This window comes from Phalangium opilio, unplaced genomic scaffold (genome assembly GCF_054372755.1).
Source record: "Phalangium opilio isolate 3A_F unplaced genomic scaffold, DU_Popi_V2 ptg000048l_1, whole genome shotgun sequence".
Taxonomy (NCBI): Eukaryota; Metazoa; Arthropoda; class Arachnida; order Opiliones; family Phalangiidae; genus Phalangium; species Phalangium opilio.
Window position 1 is genome coordinate 3,232,798 of NW_028324170.1, and position 19,085 is coordinate 3,251,882.

Here is a 19,085-nt window from a genome sequence, read left to right on the forward strand (position 1 = left end):
TAACTGCAAAAGTCAGGGAGGGTTTGAAAATGGGTGTGTCAGAAAATTTTAAAATTTTCATTGGTTTGGTTACTATAGTAGAACTTACTAGAATGTTATAATACATTTAACAAGTTTAAAATTGATTTTAATTGGTCAGAGATAGGTGTGGCAATCCCGTTTTAAAAATGGGAATTTTTCCTATAATGATGTTTAACTTATTGGAGGTTATTATATACTTATGTTTTGCAGGAACTGCTACGTGTATTTTGTACGGAAGCTATTCTAGGACGTTTTAACGTTTAGGATTAGGATTTTCGGGAGTGTTTGGGCCCCCCTTTTTGGGGTTTTATGTTTTGGAACCCAAAAATTTCAAGGAAAACGGATTTTTAAAACGTTACTTCCTGGAGCGAGGAGTATCTATAGAAATACTAGAAAAGTCTGACTGGAAAGGTACAAAGTTTTAGTGTTTGCTTCGGATGTGTGACCTTTTGACCCGGAAATTTTTGAACTCGTATCTTTCCTCTCTCTCTCTCTGTCTCTCTCTAAGGTATCGCGATGATACTGAAAGGATGGTATTTCTGTCTTTTAATTAGTTATTTATTTATTTATTTCGGAGATCAAGTAACGAATCGCGGTATTAATTAATGAGATCCGTAATTAAAAATTGAATAACTAATGCGAGAAAATCCTGACGTTAAAACCGTATCAAGTTTTTTAGCTCTTAATTTAAAAAGAAAAAAAAAAGAACTTTGAAATAAAGTTAAAGCCCTCTAATTTCAAAGTTTTAATGATATGTTTGACATTTTATAAAGGTGTAAGGAAACTGAAAGAAATATATGCGGTTTTAACACTAACCTAGTTTTTTCAGACACGTCCCTAAAGAAATATATTACCATAATATCAGAAGAAAATAGGGGAAGTGGGTAGCCGTAGCCTTGAGCCATACAAGTCGTCCAGTGATTCGCACTTACAATGGTCGATTCCCCTACCACCCTTAAAATTTGAATCTGGCCAATCGGCGCGAAGCATAAAATAGTACCGGATTTCATTGCGAACGCCACCATGTAGCGAACTGTAAAACTAACTTGTGTAGTCTGCTTATATTTCTGCTGTGCTTCAGTTTGAGTTAGGGTCAGTGTGGGAAATAAGGATTTTTTAAAAACTGGACCTGTGGCCAGTAGAGCCTAGGTATTTTAATTAAAAAACTGGCCACGGTGCCACCTACCTCTTTTAGCCTAAAAAATCAGGCTTTCGTAATTTAGGGCCAAATTATCTATTCTGGACAATATTTACTAGGGCGTAGGCTTAGTAGGTTAGTTTTTATAGTTATGGGTATTTAAAAATATTGGAGTCTTAAATTAAGAACTATAAGTCTTTATTGAGTAATGCTAAATTAAAAAATTCGGCCCGTAGGGAGGGAGTTGACACTCCATTGCTATCTTCCCATATACTCTAATACAATCAAAGGCAGCAGGCTGCCTTTCCCTAGAGACCAGACCCAAACAAGACTACCGAGAGATTATCTTCCCTTTAGCCATGCTTTAGCTAACTGCAAAAATCACTTCATCTACAGATTCTACACTGTGTAGAGCGTAGACAGACATACAAAACCCACCCATAATCCCACTCCCACATACACAATTCAGGCCAAGCAAGCAAACAGCATAGAAGCAAAGACGAGACAATCTTAGGGATTAACATAGAATTTATTTAATGATCCAAAATCTTGAGGGGGAAAACTTTGAATTAATTAAGTGGCCACCAGGGCCAGTAGACCCCAAAGCGTTTAATTTTTAAACTGGCCCAGGTAATTTTTAAACTGGCTATTGGCCTGTGAAAGTGCCTTATTTCCCACACTGGTTAGGGTTACGTCAGGCAACAGGTTAATGCGGATATTGGTTTAATTAAGGACGAAAATTCGGTTATTTAATAAAATGAATGTCGTTAAGAGTACTCAGTGTGATTTAACGTACAAGGAAACTACCGATAAGAAAACTCAGGCTGTGTTGAAAGGAAAAGTAAAATCTACCCAAACCAATCCCAATGTTAAAAATCAAACAACAACAACTTGGATACAACTTTATTACTTTGAACTCTTCCCTATCACAGGTCAAAACTTCGGACAGGTTAATTTTTTCCCTGGGACTTAAAAATACAATTGTATTTAAAAATAAAGACATATTTTAAAATAAGTTATGAATTTAGTACTTACCACTCGATTCCAGCCTCTGCCACTCTGCCTGAGTGCCTCACTGCCTCTAGCAGACGACTCTAGTCAGTTGGAAGGCGTAGGACCGTACTGTCCACAGAATAACGTCACTCGTGTGTTAATGCGCGTAAAAATCCTATCTCTCTTCACCCCCACGGGGAGGGAAATGGCGCGAAAAATCCGTAAACGGGACGCCTCGCGAAGTTGCCCAAGCTACCCACTTCCCCTATTTTCTTCTGATAATATTTTAAACACTTACGACCCTTAACATATACTTTGGAAAGCCTTTACCGCGCCTTAAGGCTCAAGGTTACCCCCTTTAAATGACAGTTTGTAAAATAAACCATAATATTATACTTCACTCCTTCCTTTAGATGCCCCGTTTATAAAATAATAAAAAAAAAGTAAAAACCTCATGCAGACCCCAGACATGGAGTCGTCCCGTGGACAAATGTGTTTTGCGGGGGTCCTATTTCAAGGCTCGTCGTGCCTTTTTCGGGGCTAAATCAATATAAAATGGAGCCAAGGTCCGAAGCCTTAGCCTTAAGGCACCCCTCCCCCTTCCCTCCCCTCAGCCACGTCTTCTCTTATAATGAATTTGCTCTTGAAAAAAAAAAAAAATGGGGTCCAGGCTTTTGGTGCCAAGTGTGAACGCGACTAGACGCGACGGCGTCGTTGATCTATCTCAGTTACTGTTGACTGTGAGTGGAAGGTTAAGGACTGATACTTGGGTAAGTTTCTTAACGGATGCACTTTCGATATGGGATGAACTCATAGCATCCCGGATCGAAGATGGGCTGTTAGAGTCCTGAGTATTTGGGAGGTTGAGAGGAAAATGGAGCATTTTCATTCAATAACGGATGACGTTGGGTCTAAACTTTACCAAGGTTTTGTTTAAAGTTAAGTTATATCCTTAATTTTTTTTATCGAAATGCCCCATCGCTGAATCCTATTTTGTTTGTGGAGTAGGATGATTGAAATGGACCGTTTTGATTCAATCGACGTATTGAACTTTTCTTTATGTATAGGCCTAGTTTTAATAAAAATCACGTGCGAAGAAAGCTCGTGGCTATTGTAGTTGTATAGATATCGTCACGTGATCGTATAATCCAATCGGATTAGCTTATTTCATTCAACCTCAAAAATACCATTCTCTCATAATTCCGCGGGTTTGTAAGGATTCCCGCCAACTCGATTTTTATCTGTTTGAATACAAGTACACTTTAATCGCGTTAGCACGTGGAGTGATTTTTGACGTTAGGAAAATCATAACAAACAACAATGTATCTCTCGTATAGATAAGTATTATAATTGGCCTATTTTTGATAACATATGTGTTTTAATTGGCCTATTTTTAATAATATATGTTGTTTTAATTGTTCTATTTTTAATTTTTACTATTTAAACGTTAATTAGATTTAATTTTAAAACACTATTTATATAAATAAATTTTTAAACAATATTATTTATACTTTTAAATTATATTATTAATTTTTATTTATACTTTTCAAATTATATTATTAATTTTTATTTATACTTTTTAAATTATATGATTAATTTTTATTTATGCTTTTTAAATTATATGATTAATTTTTATTTATGCTTTTTAAATTATATGATTAATTTTTATTTATGCTTTTTAAATTATATGATTAATTTTTATTTATGCTTTTTAAATTATATGATTAATTTTTATTTATGCTTTTTAAATTATATGATTAATTTTTATTTATTCTCTTTAAATTATATTATTAATTTTTATTTATACTCTTTAAATTATATTATTAATTTTTATTTATACTTTTAAATAACATTATTTATATTTACATAGATTTTTTTATTATTTTAAATATTTAGACTTTAAAAAATATTTTTTTTTCATATTTATATAAATTTTAAAATTTATTACTTATTACATTTTTTTGGGGTCCAAAATAGTTCCAAGGCCAAACATACAATTCAGTGTTAAGCTTGACGTAAAAGTGGTTCCCCGCGCGAGTTTCTGTCTGGACGTTTTATCGATTTTTAAAACGCCCTGAGACATACGTGGGCCTAAGGACCTAAGGGTTTTCCAAAACCCTAACGATACCCTTACCTAAATTATGTGTACCCTAAAGCCATTTCGTAGAGCTTTTTTGGCAACTTTCCCAGGATTGAAATTCAGGAGCCTCTCTTTCGCGCGCCCTTAAGGTTTGCCGCCTCCGGAAGTAACCCTAGACCACTATATGCCCACCTCGGGAGAGCTAAGGTAGTTGTGAATTGTCTGTGTACATGTCTACTATTTAGGAAGAAAAAATGTCTTAAGACTCGGTGGTTAATGGTGCATTGATTCACCGTGTTAAAGGTTAAGGGTTCATAGGCTTAAAGTAATGTTTATCTTTGTTTTTGGTTATCAATTTAGCTCTTTAAATTAAATTAAAGATAAGAACATAGTTATGAATTTAAAAATATATATTAAATTAGGCTTAAGTTGTTTGCGAATGTTAAGCCTAACTTTAAGTTAATTTCTTTCTGGTTTATGTCACCAGGGGAGAGGGGGAAGGGAGTATGAACGAAACGGAAACGGAAGTGCTTCCCAATACAGTCTCGCTTTCGCTATGACGCCGATGTTAAACAATGGACGATAACCGGAAATGAATATATTTTGTACCTCGAAAAACTTCCGTTATAAAATGTCTCCAATTGGTGGACGTTTAGGGTCAAAGGTTAATAAGAAAAAACAATGGAGATTCCTTATCATACTTATTGCTATACGTTATTTATGGGTTAGTAAATAATGAAGGAAGGCTATAGTTATTTATACATCGAAGATGGCACCTCCATTATTTAAGTACTTGTATTTGAGGGGATTGAACTTTACCTCGTGATAAATATTGTCCCCCGAAGGAAGTAATTGAGTTCGTGTCCGCGGTGTCCTCCTCTCAACTAATAGTGTCTTGTCTATCTCGCCTTCTCGTTCTCTTTTCGTTGTTGTTGTGTCACCGACTTCTAAGTTACATTCACCTCTGTAACCCTTAAATACTCCAGAGATCATCGTCACCCATTTAAGCCTTTGCAAGCATTCTCGAACGCTCTTTTTAAAGTCATCTACTATCTCTAAGACCTCTTTGGATTGCTGCAACGGAATCCGTATGACTCGATCTATTTAATCTAATGCTATTTTATTTATTTCAGTTGGATTTATTGGATTTTCACGGATTTCTATGGATTTTCCGGATGAATATGAAAATGTAAGTGGATTCTTCTTATTTTCGTCTCAAGGACTTTAGGAAGGATTTTAAATTCGAAAGAAATACCGAGAAAGGAAATGTTTTTATTTATTTAAATAAACTTTTTTTTCTTCATAAATTTGTCAAAAGGTTGGGTTGACTGTAATGTTAAGGAGTACTTTCAAAGACTTTTGCGAAACGTACAGTATTTAAATTTAGTAGTTAAAGATTTTCAAAATGCCTGGAAAAGTCAGGGAATTTTAAATGAGTCTTAGGGAAAATTAATTTAGACTCTCAGGGAAACGTGAAAAACTACGGGAATTTTGCAAAGGTGTTAAGGAGAATGATTGAATTAACACACTCAGGGAAACACGAAAAATTCAGGGAATTTGAAAATGGGTTTTAGGAAAAATGAATTTAGATTCTCAGGGAAACGTGAAAAACTCAGGGAATTTTGAAGTGGTTGTTAGTTAAAATTAATTTGGACGCTCAGGGAAACGTGAAAAATCCAGGGAAATTTAAAATGAAAAATCTTTAGCAATCCTGTAATATAAATCATTTGTGCCACAATAATGTAAGCCATCTTCTCCTCGAATATCGGAGCTCAGCGGGTAAAACATTTCTACAGGGGCTATGGGATATGCCCGACCCCGAGGTTGTCACCCCGGACCGCTATACCTGGGACTTCCAGGATGACAGAGCGATGGTAGCGTTCTCGTCCTACATGGAGACTCGTGCTATCGCCGGCCTCCCCACCTACGATACTTTTACCGCGGCTTTATTCGACGGTATGAACCTACACCTGCGCAGGAAGAAGCTATCGGCCCGACCGCACAAAGGTCACACACCGAAAAGGTGGTGGGATCAGGATGTTAAGGACGCGATCCTAACGCGGAAACAGCGCAACAAAAGCCATAGACTCTCGGTCCGTGCTCATGAGCCGGTCCAGGTGACGCGGAAAAAATGGCTAGCTTACCAGGATGCTCGCCAGTCTACAAAGCGTTTGATCCAAGAAAAGATTAGGGAAACACATCGTAGGACTGAAAGAGCAATACTCGCAGCGGGACGTGACAAGGGCCGAAAATTCTGGCGTCACCTCAAGCGGCTCCGTAGTCAGGGCAAACGATTATCTACACAGCTAAAGGGGATAAAAACAAAGCAAGGTGCCATCCTAACGGCCCGCCAGGACATAATCCTCCGCATAGTCGAATATGTCCAGGACCTGGAAGCTGAGCTGCTTGCTCCACCCGGCAGCGGGCCAGGGTCTCAGGGACATACCCCGTCCCCACCTTCGTTGCCGACTCCACCTTCGGACCTCTGTGACGCGTTTGATATTGCGGAACTTCGCCATGTCCTCCTCCAGTTGAAATCTGGTAAGGCCGCGGGCCCCGATGGCGTCTACACCGAACCGCTAAAAGCACTTGGGCCAGCAGCCGCTTTCGCACTTCTCAACATTATCAACTTCATGAGGGCAGAGAACGTAAACCCTGCGTCCTGGCTGCGCGCCCGAGTCTCTCTCATATTCAAGGGGAAGTCCAAGGACGAGGCTGACCTCGCTTCCTACCGCCCAATCGCTGTGTCATCCATCCTCTACAAGATGTATGCCCTCCTGCTGAAAAACCGGCTAAGCCCTTTCCTTGAAACCGGCCACCTCTTGGAGGAAGCCCAGGGCGGTTTTCGCCCCGACCGTCGCCTTGCCGACAGCCTTTTCGTTGTCACACAGTTAGTAGATCTGGCCCAACGGGCAGGTACTCCGCTCGAAGTCGTCTTTCTCGACATCCAAAAGGCGTACGATAGCGTGGACAGAACGCGTCTGTGGGCGACTCTCGCTACGAAAGGCATTCCGCCCGCGTTTATAGAGGAGATCCGGCGCCTATACACGGGGTCGTCGTACGAGTATACGCTGCATGGCTGCACCACCGCGCCCATTCCCAGTCTCGTTGGCCTTCGTCAGGGCTGCCCCCTCTCGCCTCTTCTGTTCCTGGTATACATTGATCGGTTGGTGGCTAGCCTTATCCATCTCAAATGTGGCGCAACGTTACCGGCTGTGGGGAACGGGGAGGCGATTATCATCTCCTGCGTACTGTACGCTGATGATATCGTTCTCTTCGCGAACTCCCCCCGCGACATGCAAGCCCTCCTGGACGCCTGCAGTTCCTTTGCCTTGGAGACAGGCCTTCGGTTTAGCCGTGAAAAGTCTAACTCTATGGCTTTCTGTCGACTAGTCCAGCACCCCGGCTACGTTCTTCAAGGCTTCCGGGTCCCAGAGGTGGACGAATACGCTTATCTGGGGGTAGTGCTAACCAATGTCGGCAACTACCTGTCCAAGGCCGCCAACGTGCTCGCACAGAAGTGTAACCGCCTCCGCTGGTCCGTCCGCAACCTTGCGGAAGGGTCCTACAATAAATACTCCGTCGGTCGAACCTTATGGAAATCCGTTGCAGTCCCGGCCCTCACTCATGGAAATGAGGTACTTTGTTACCCCAAATCGGTGTGTGATACCTTGGAGCGTACCCAATCGATGGTTGGCAAAACGGCACTAAACGCGGGTTCGATGGCGGCTTACGCGGCAATCCAAGGGGAAATGGGCTGGAGCTCCATGGAGGCCAGAGAAGCTCGTTCCAAACTCAGGTACCTTGGCCGCCTAAAGTTCCTCCCCCAGGACAGATTGGCCAAACAAGTGTACGAGTCCATTCGTGCTAACGGTCTAGAGACCGCATGGACTTTCCGCGTCGCGGCGTTGGATAGAAAATATGGGGTCGGCACCGCTAGGGGTGAAGCAACATCCTATGCTACCTGGGCCAGCCAAGTCGACGGGGAAACAACCGAGCACGCTGAACGGACGTGGCGCTCCGCAATCTCCGCCAAGCAAAGCCTACGGCACTACGGGGCTAAAGCGCTTCCCTCCGTGGAGGCCTGCTATGATGGCTCTCACGGAGGAGGCCTCCTTTTCCAGGCACGGACGGGGTCCCTGCTTACGGGTGTCCGCCGCGCCGACTTCGGCGATTACCAGCGCACCTGTCGCCTCTGTGGTCTCCAGGACGAAGATGTCTTTCACGTCTTAATGGCGTGTCCAGAGACATGTGCCTCCCCCGCGACTTCCGATTGGCGACATGTCAATCGTGGTAGCCCGTTGGAAGTCGTCCTAGGTCTGGAGGGCTCCGTGTGGGACCACGACGCCGTTCGGGCCATCCTCACGACCTGGTGGACCAAAAATGAAGCCTGGCGACGCGCCCACCCTGACTCGTCCATACCACATTATCTGGACCGATAGGTCTCAAGACTTCCGTCCCCCGCTGCCACCACAAACATTTGCGCATTTTGTTGGACTTATTAACTTCTGCTGCGCTCCCCCAATTGTAGGGAGCCGCCCTGTTTCAAAAGGGCGTACCATTGTACGGCGAACAATTAAACCTGTAAACCTGTAAACCTGGTGATGAATACCCCTGTATGGCAGTTTCTCCTAAATACACTAAAAATCCTAAAATAATGTTTTTTTATTATATTTCATTTTAATAAATAATTTAAAATGAAAAATATCTAGCAATACTGTAATATAAAAACATTTGTACCACAATAATGTAAGCCATCTTCTCCTTGAATATCGGAGCTCAGCGGGTAAAACATTTCTACAGGGGCTATGAGATTTTACATGGTGATGAATACCCCTGTATGGCAGTTTTTCCTAAATACACTTAAAATCCTAAAATAATGTTTTTTTAATATATTTCATTTTAATAAATCAATTATAAAACTCTAAAGCGTTACGAGATGGCGCTATTTCCCGCCCAAAATCGATAAATGGAATTTTCCTTCCCGCGGGTTTTTTTTTTGGGTCTCATCACCTAAGGCTTGAATAAGGTCTTAAGGTAACCAAGCGTTTGTTGGTAAAAGGCGATTTTGGCGCCCTGGCGTGTCTTGCAGATTATGTTTGCATAATTTATGACCGCACTCTCGCTGTATTGTTCGAGAGACGCTAAAGTCAAGACTCTACTTTATATATTTTGCCTTAATGTAGCGTTTTCCCGCGTGTGACGATTTTCCCAGAAACGACGCGCCATTTTCTTTACACAACCGGTACTGAATAGCAAAGGCTTAGCCTGTCGCAATGTTTTCTATATACTAGTTATTGTTTATAGAAATTGCAAAATGGGAATCGGTTTTCGATCTCAAATCTGAGGCGAAAGATAAAAATTATTTTTCTTCAAAATCAGGATAGATTTGTCACGATCGACATTAGCAACATTATTACCTCTGACCTTGTATTCCCTAGGTTATTAAGAGTTTATACATATACAGGGTGTTTCTCATAAGTCTGGCATAAATTACGGGGGATGTTCTTTGAGTGCACGATTTTGAGTCGAAAATGCCACTTCTATCTCCATTTTGATTGCCCTAAGGGACACTGTTTTCGAATTAAGATTGGATGGAGTATTTTACGGATGACCCATTAAATTTAATTAAGAAACTGAAATACAATGATTTCTAATTTAATTAAGGAGTTATCTCTAAAACACTCTTAAAATCATAACTCGAAAACAGCGTCCCTTGTGTCAAACAAAATGGAGATAGAAGTTACATTTTTGACTCAAAATCACCCAAAGAACATCCCCTTATTTATGAAAGACTAATCAGAAACTCCCTGTATACGGTAGCTTTGTATTTTTCACTAATGAATTATTTGTTGTTTTATGCGCTGGTTATTAATTATGGTTAGTTAATTAGCCCAGTGTTTCTTCGTATTTAGTTTCTTCGCAACGGATGAAACCTTTGTTTAGAATTAATTTTTCCAACTATGGTTATTTGGAATGTTTTGCTATAAGCAAGCCATAAATATACAACAAAATAACCCTAGTCTATCGCGGCTGTGTACGCATTATCACATTTTTATTTTTATTTTGGTTTACAAATAGGAGGTATGCACGGTTTTTCCAGGAAAAATATATCCAATTTTAGGTTTTGTTCGAAATGTTCTCTGTCTATGTCAAATGGAAATTTTGTAGCGAAGTTTATGGGTTAAGCGGAATTAATTCATGCTTTCCATGAATATTTTTCTCTTCGGGTTTTTGGAAAACACGATGCGTCAGACAAATTGCAGACCTAATAAGTAATTACCGATGATATATTTTTAATTAACCGTGATCGAACAAGGGTTGAAAGCATTTGTGCGACTTCGAGCAAGTATCAGCAGTTCAATAGTTCAATATTCATGGATAAATACTAGATAGATTTATTCAGGGAAACTCGAAATATAGGAAAAAGTGAATATTTTTTTTCCCCTCGTGAAAGGCATAGAATTTTTATTTGTGTTCATGGAAGTCTTTTTTTTTTTTATATTGTGTAATACATCAAGTTTACTTAAACGAGAAATCGATGTTAATATTACGTCTACCGTTTGGTAAATAGCCTTCTCCACAAAAAAATCTCGGGATCTTCGAAGAGATATTGTTTTTTTTATTATTTATTTATTTTCAATCTATTTGGTGTTAGAAAAACACATGGTCGAAGAAATGTTTTCAAATCTTTTAGAAAAGTTGTTTTATTTTTACGGTAACACCGTGAAATTTGGTGTAATAACTTCACGAAATGTATAGTCCATCGTGGTATCTTTGATCTTTAATTCGAATGTCATGGTAGGAAGTTACGACCACTTAAGGATGGGTTCAATTTTGACGTGAAAAATTTCAACCCTTATGTAAGCTGTATCAGAAGTATATAATACTTTTCTTTCTATAGGAGAGAAGTTTACCATAAATCGGGGTAATTGTAACATGATTCTTCCCAACATCATATTAACATTTGGAGTGTTCAAGGTTACTAAACTGAATCACATACGCGATAAATAATTACTCACAATTACTCCATTGCCAAGGCGCATGCGCTTGTGAAATTTTGTCCCACATTAAGACAATCAAGGTTTGTGGGTTGATTGCCCAGGATTTAGTACTGGCAAACAGTTATAGAATTCACCCTAGCACGGTGCGATGCCCATCTGAAGTTTGATGAGCGTGAGAGCAAGCAAAAGGGGTGAGCCTGGGAAGAGTCATGTCACATTAAGTATTAAGACGATACAGAGTGTCATCCTTCTTCTATTATCCCCTTCTTGTAGAATATATTACTATGTTATACAACCGTGTAAATTTGGAGGTTGAAAATGTGTAATTTATCGTGGTATCTTCCAGTTTTTAATTCGGAGATCCAGAACGAGAGTTACGACTACTTTAAGAATAAGGTGTCCAGATTAACGTTTTCATTATTCATTCCTTATCCCGCATGAAAGTGTCCCTGTAAGGGCTGATGGCGTTTACCCTATTGTCAGTTAAATCCCGCAGGCGTTGAGGTGGTGCATATACTATCCAGCCTCAATCCTCTAGGGAAGCCTTGGGGATTGTAGCTGCTCGGTCATTATACCATCTAGGGGCTGGTCAGAAAAATCCTCTTTTATTTCTTCCTGGTAACACCCAAAAGGCACTAAAACCCCCTATTTTCTATAGGATATTCGGGAAAAAGCCCAGGCTCTATAAATACGACCAGCCTTAATCCCAAGCTATGCCCTTACGGACGTGATTGTGAACGGATAAAGCATTCGCTATCTCCAACCCCCCTCCCCCTCCCCCATCTCTCTCTATCCAATCTTTATTAGAGAGTTTAAGAAACTATTGAACGGTGTACCTCCAATATTTTCGTTCAGGTGTTTGACCTTAGTTTTGCCATAAGGTGTGTTCCATAAGTATGACACTACCCATACTTTGTAATGCTATAGAGACTTACAGCTCGAGCTATAGTTCGAGAACAACAAGCGAGAATTGACTAAATTATGTTAATTTTGCAGTTCGTCTTCCTATTTAGTCTGCTATATTAAGCCTTTGACAGCGCCTCTCCAAGTGTCGCTTTACCTCGAATCTATGACCTACGTAATACGTTACTTCATGACAAGCTCCAGTTTGTAACCAGTGACAAACTTATGGAACATATCTATATTTAATTGATAATAAAGAAAAGAGGGTGCACATTTAGCCGCACTCTCATACTTGAAAGATCTTTTCCGCTTAACTTCTCTATTTTTCTTTCTTTATACGAAATCATCCCGCAGTTCGTCGAGTTCTATTGTCTTTTCTTCACGTAGCTTAGCTATATCTTCGCTTAGAGTACATATAGATTAACCCAAAGTTATTAAAAATTGTCCTTCAATAACGTAATTTGTTTTATAATTTAAACGCTTAGTAAGTTAGTATTACTCGATCACGTGATTCGACCTGACACCTCGCGTGAAATTAGATTTTTAATTCTCGTGCAAGGTGAATTCGTACCACGTGATTATTTAGGTAATAGCAAGCTAACAATGTCAATTCAGAGAATCAGAATATGGGTATACACTTGTTGGGACTTGGTTGAACATAATTTCAAGATTATAACAGCAACAACAACAACTGGTTTTATCTTGGAAAGATGTCTTCGAGCTACACTGATCCGTCAATGTCTCGAGGGAAAGGAAACCACGCCTCATTTTCTACTTGTTTTCTTGTGTCCTAATTTTCCTGGTGTGGGTGCATGGTCCATTGCGTCGGACAGACTTGTATAAAGTTGTTATCAAGAATATTTCATATAGTTAAGTTCGCATTATCGACTCTCTGAGACGTTTCCTCGTTTTACGCAACCGTGATAGACTTGGCGCGAACGGGTCTCCCTACTGATTTTTGCTTTGAGGTTCGGAGTTAAAAGTTGACGAAGGGTTTCCTCGCTATAGAAAATGTCGGTCAAAATAAAACGAGGACATTCAGTAAAGAGAAATAATGGATGAGGAGATCCTTCTCGATTCAGGTGAATTTGGTGCACGGGGTTTGAGGAGGGGGGAACAAAACGGAAACGGAAGCCGCTTCTCCGCGCCAATTTCCTGACTTCCCGGCTCATACTATAGTAGCCCCTGCCTTTATTTCTTATAGTTACAAAGGAAGGTTGAGTGATAGTAGACCTTTACCTATACTACCAATCAAAGCACGTGCAATTTTATACGCGCGCCTTTTTTATATTTGTAAAGGGAGTATGAATTGAATACTTCTTTCTCTTTTCATCTTAATTTCTACGGTGGTTGGGATGTAAAGATATTACGGGTTACGCTCTCTTTAAATTGAAATTGTCAAAAATATATACATCATTATCCATGTTTATAAGAACACTTAAGGGATGGTGAAACTGCATAACAGACAATATACAAAAGGCAATATAATATTTGGCGTTCTAGCTTAAAAAGTTTATTTAAAATTGAATTTTGAGAATTCGTTGTTTATAGCTAAACGCTCGTAAGGTGACATAAAAATCAGGAACCGTTTCTTTTCAAGGTCACTTTCGAGAAATTATAATTAATTTCAAAATGATAACTGCATGTTTAAAGATAGGTGTTATTCCAATTGAACTAAAATTATTTCTTAATATGCTGCTGGTCCTCTTCAGAATTAGTGTATTGCATAACCAAAGATAAGTAATTAAGAAAAAACTAGACTTATTTGAAAAAAAAAATAAAATACCAAAAAAAACCTCCAAGGTAAAATTGCGTGTTTAAATCTTCGTTAAGAAAACCCTAATTCCTAGTGAACTCCTTTTTACTGTATCGGAAAAGTGGTTGGTAACCCATGCAGCTCTGCTATAGCGTCAGTCAGTCAGTCATTCTCCGTGTCTTTGTCGATCCTCTCTAAAAGTGGCGCACCCTTCTAAGCCTCGGTCGTGAATCTCTTTCAAAGTGGAAACCTTTTCTTCGGGCTTATAACAGAAATCGATGAACTGTTCTTCGTTCGTTCTTTTAGTCTTTTTCGTTCCCCCCCCCGTCGCTTTCTTTTGATCGTACAACCCAAAAAACGGGTGTACGAACCTCTTTGTTTGAACCAGCCAGAGAAAAGATGGTCGTTAATGATGGTATATAGCGTGGAAGCAACAGCCAACGTATGAGCGAACGTGCTTCTTTCGTTTCATTGGCCCTCGAGCTAAGCCTTTGCTTGGTGTTAGTACCGGTATAATTCCTACCACAAAAGTAATGGTTGCCGTGCAGACACAAATAGCAACGTTTTCACGTATACTATATACTACCCGTTTTTCCTTCGTGAATCGGTACCATGTGTCCTACGTGACGCCAAGGCGCATTTTTTATATCTATCTATAGACTATTTTCTTTAGTTATGTACTTGCGAAGTTGGATCCCGATTTCTTTTAATTTTTACTAAATTAACGGGGTTGGGTATTAAAATAGACATTTTTATGTAAAAATTGGTGCGTGGTGCAACTTGGTGTCTCAACTAGAAGCGGAGATAAAGCAACAAGAGAAGGTTATCTTAAGCCCCGTTTTCAATCAAGCTTTTTTGATCAAAAACGCAAGCTTTTGCTTGAAAAATCACAGCAAAACGCAAAAGCAAAATATTTAGCCGTTTTCAATCGCGCTTGGGCTGAAGCTTTAAGCTTTCATAGGCGCGCTTTTGCTTGAATGTTAGTTCAAGCAGATATCTATCCTCCGTAAAGTCACGGACGCTATTTCTCCAAGATCTTTCTTTGATTTTTCCGAAAATTTAAGGCACTATAAATAGACATTTTGGTCTAAAAATTGGTGTTACGTATACAACCGTATATATTAATTGGAACTTTGGATATCATAAAGAGAAAACGTCAGGAAAATTAATATTTATTTGTCCTGTCCTTGCATATCCGGTTCCTCTGTCAGATTACAGATTTGAGGAAATAAAATAGGATATCGTTAAAATAGACATTCTGGTCTGAGAAATGGTTCTCGGTACTCCCCCGTAACTCAATTAGAACGGCAGATATCGCCAATAGAACTTGGAATTAAGTTTACGCTAATGTTGACTTTACTAAATTTGCATTTAAAAATTTGTACCTTGCCTTTTATCTTTAGCAAAAGTCTCCGACTGAAAAAAAGTAAACAACGCCCGAAACGTCGATGCTAATTTTCCGTACCACTTGACTTAACTGACTATGAATTGAAAGGTTTAATTATCCTTCGAGTTTAGTGGTAAGTTGGGGTGAAATTGCTGGTAAAATAGCTAGGAGGGACACTCACTATCGCTTTTTCGCTTCATTAAGGCAAAAGAGAAAAGATAAACTATATATATATAAGGACAAGGCTTAGCGAGTACGAGCCGCCGTTTTCTATCGTTAAAACGCGATGATACGCTTGGATAATTTAAGAGACCAAGGCTTAAAGAATTAAGAATCCGAGGCTTACGAATTATATCGTCACAAACTAGATGTTTTTAACTGTTTTTAAGCCTAATTCTTATACGAAATTTATTTACAAGGATCAAACATTTTTCCTTCCTCCAAAGCTCTTGGAAAAAAAAAGAATCAAAGGTTTTGAGATTAATTTCGAGTTCCCCGAACGATTCCTTCCAGGCGTGAATTCCAAAAATTAAAATAGCCAATCCGAATTTTAGGTTTAGGTTTAGGCTTAGCTCTTGTATTGATAAACCTCTTTAATGTATTTCATTCTCGTAGGAATATATCTAGAAAGTGTTAAAATAAGGTTCTTTTTTTTATTGAGGAAAACAACTTCAGACTTAAATGCTCGCAGTTTTAAAACTTCTCGATCTCTTTAGCAGGAGTTAGTATCACTTAAATATTCATGAAAAGATACGAGTAAATTCGTGATTTATGGAGCCAGGACAACGGTGTTCTTTCACAAAGGCAAACAAACGCATCTCCGATTGCTCTGGTTGGTCTATTGCTTTGCAGCGTTTCCTCATCCAGTCGAATAATTAAAAGAGAGAAGATGCTGGCTTGCTTTCTGGGATGAGAGATGGGTTCTTGCTCTCTCCCTCTCTTGAGCTTCCCTCTTTTAATGGGCGCTGATCCGTGATCTCAATTCCCTTTCTCTTGGACCCCAAACTTCCGTAGTATACTTCCTAGTATCGCGTATATCGTATGCCACCCCCCTCTCCTATCCCCGCTCCTCTATTTCGCCTCCTCGTGTTTGTTAGGCTTTAGGCTTAGCATCGAAATGATTAGAACTCGTGGAGAAAAGGAGCCTTTGCCGCTGCTAGAACACTAGAGTTGACTTATATACAGCACGCGCGCCTACGTCAGCTTCCAAAAGACTCGAGATATATAAGCGCCAATTCTCGTGTTGTTTAGGCGGGAAAACCCCCCGATTTCCTTTTCTCCGTCTAACTCCACTTGAAAATGAATGTATGTAGACGGAATACTTAACATTCTTCTGTTTTAAAATTGATGATATACATATCTCCTTGTTCCGTTTTCAATATGGGCTACGATTTATTGAAAATTTTGTTCCAGCTATTATTAATATTTATAGTTTTCCAAGTTTATTTCTGTTTCGGGGACCTTAAATACTATTTCTGGACAATTTTATCGCACAGTAATGACTTTACTACTAAATATCGATAAGGTTATCGTGCAACGATTACTTTAGTACTAAATATCGATACGTTTATCGTGCCACGATGACTTTACTACTAAATATCGATAAGGTTATCGTTCCACGATCACTTTACTACTAAATATCGATACGTTTATCGTGCCACGATCACTTTAAAACTATTTATACATTATTTGTATTTTAACTTAAACAACTAGAAACTTTAGACTCTTCTTAATGACTCATCCCACGTACTAATATAAAATTTAACTTGTATTATATGACATTTGCAATGGAAAAAGACAAAACAAAGCCACCCACCCACCCATGCACTTCGATCGAAGTTAATTAGATTCCGTCCCTTCAGATGTTGCGGACATTTCCCAAAGTTAATTCCTTAAATAAACATTCTAATACATAATTAATTTTTGTAATTATTAAAGTTTTAAGTGATGTTTATATCCCTTAATTCCCCCAAAAGTTGAGAGTTGTTTGCTGCTAATTTCTATATATACAGAGTGTTACAAAAAAGGGTGGGTAGGTTCTATGGGAAATCAATTTTGAGTCGAAAATGTTCTATGAAATTTTGCTCTTAGGGGCACCCTAAGCGAGAAGGTTTTACGGATGACCCCTTAATGAAATTAAAAATTGTCTTTGAGTTCCTTACATAAATTTAAGGGGTCATCACTAAAGTACTCCAATGATAACTTGAAAACCGTGCCCATTGGAGCAAAATGTCATAGAACCCATTCCGTCCGACTAACCACTTTGAAACACCCTGTATATGTCCAACATACTTCTTAAAACCTTTTTGCTTTTTCCTCTGAAAGTTAAGACTAGGCCATCAACACGACGGCGTTAATGTCGAATTATAAAGTCCCCTTTTTAATTTCTCCAAAGACGCGATGAGTTAATCCCCTAGATGATAAGGATGGTGTAATAAACCACGCCCTATTTTGTCCTTAATTTGAAAATCCGGCATTAGACGCTTTACCCTATTTTCCAAATACCCTGTTATAGTCGAGATAGGCCTATTCATATCAGAAGAAGATGACCACCAATGTTTAAATAGTTACCACTTTGAAATTAATTAATTTCTTGAAAGTGACCTTGATATACCAGAAAACAATATGCAGATTCTATTTTACGTCCCCCTTCAACTCGTCTAGCTTTAAACCGTTTTTAATTTTCTAATTAAATTTTGAAAATTCTTAATATTCTAGAACGCTAACTATCACTTTACAGTGATTATTTTTGTATAAACCAAGCAAATAGTTAGTTACTCGGTGCTCCACGAATAACGAATGTGTGACATCGGCTTGAAACGAAATATGGAAGTAGCAAAGTTTTAACCAGAGTTATAAAGTATTCATTTCTTTTTCTCGAATGTCGCGTTTTATCTCTAGTCTTGAGAAATCACGTGATTTGTTTCAAATCAAAAATTCTGCTAAGCCTAAACAGATTTCGAGTCACGAGAAATACGATTTTCAAATGTATTTTTTTTGGAATAATTTATAATGGAGAATTGACTGATTCTCAATGTTATCTCCCCTGGTACAAGCTAGGCCACACCTCCACTCATACCTGGAGTTGTTTTCTACGTTTTGTGTAAACACGCAAATTAAGTTCGTTCGTTTTCCTATAAATTTTACTTTGTTTTAGTTTCGTTCGTGGAAAACCTTTCAAATAGGTTGTTTGCATATTATTCTTAACAAACTAGATACTTAAGCCTCGCCAACCATAAAAAAATTAACTTAGTGATAAGGAAAAGTTAAGTCTAAAATATTGTGAACTTTTAGAAATGGAGGTTAAAAAAATGGTCTACATTTTGTACGGGTATCTACTAGATTATTCCAAGAAATTGATCGGCAAAGTCTATGCCTCGAAGCTAGTAAGCTAAGCCTAACGTTTTCAAAAGGGTTGGCGTAGAAATCTAAAGGGACCGTTTCCTTTCAAAACCTTTTCACTTTCTTCTTTTTTAAGGTAAATTCATTCAAACCTAAGCCTCGGCCAGGCCAGTGAAGAGACATTAGGCCCATTTTCCCCAGACTAAAAGCGCGAGATATAAAACCAAAACTGTAGGGAGATGGAGTTTAGGGTTTTGGAAAATATTTCCAATGGTGCTGCAAGACCAAGACCAAGGCTTTAGCTTTAAAGGGGTTTCTGTTCATTTCAAGTTGAATTTTCCATTGAATTTTTAGCATTTTTTCGGTTAATTTAGAAGACATGCGTTGCCTTTAGATCAATGGCAATTTAAGAGTGAGATGGACTGGTATATTCTACCCCCATGGTTGTTTTCTCAATATGC

General features: G+C 38.8%; 1 protein-coding gene across 1 annotated transcript in view; it reads left to right on the top strand.

Annotated features, from left to right (window-relative positions):
• LOC149673737 (octopamine receptor beta-2R-like) overlaps positions 1–19,085 on the top strand; it is a 143,335-nt gene that overhangs the window by 25,356 nt on the left and 98,894 nt on the right. The window contains exon 2 of the mRNA XM_089839438.1: positions 5,366–5,421. The gene's annotated coding sequence lies outside the window, so the exon portion shown is untranslated. The remainder of the gene's footprint in view (positions 1–5,365; positions 5,422–19,085) is intronic.